The following is a 479-nucleotide window of genomic DNA, read 5'->3' on the forward strand; positions in this document are numbered from 1 at the left end:
TCGAGTTTACTAGTGTTGTGTGACTATCAGGGGGCAGACGGATGTAGTGGTCTCGAATTCTGGTGTAGTGACTCACTTGTGGTACATTAATGATGAATCTTCAGGCCGATTGCTGGAATTCTGATATTTATCATGCTAAATAAATAATTGATTCACTTACTTTTAATGGACTTTAATTGTAAGTCCATCTTGCATCTTGGTGTTGTGTCGTGGAATTTTGGATATATGGCAACTAGAGGGCAGAGTACTAAGAGACTCTTGTCTGGAACATGATTCCAGTTAACTCATGCTAATAATGACCTCTTGATACATATTAGAAAATTTTGTGATACCGACAAGTTCCGTTCCTTGTGCTGTATATAATGGTCTTGAATGGATGGTGGCAGTCTACCTTCTACTATCTACTTTTCTACTTCTACCTATCTTCCATTCTACCTCTGCCACTACATCCTATTCATCTCCGTACCCTCCGTATGGGA

Source organism: Procambarus clarkii, chromosome 23, assembly GCF_040958095.1.
Source record: "Procambarus clarkii isolate CNS0578487 chromosome 23, FALCON_Pclarkii_2.0, whole genome shotgun sequence".
Taxonomy (NCBI): Eukaryota; Metazoa; Arthropoda; class Malacostraca; order Decapoda; family Cambaridae; genus Procambarus; species Procambarus clarkii.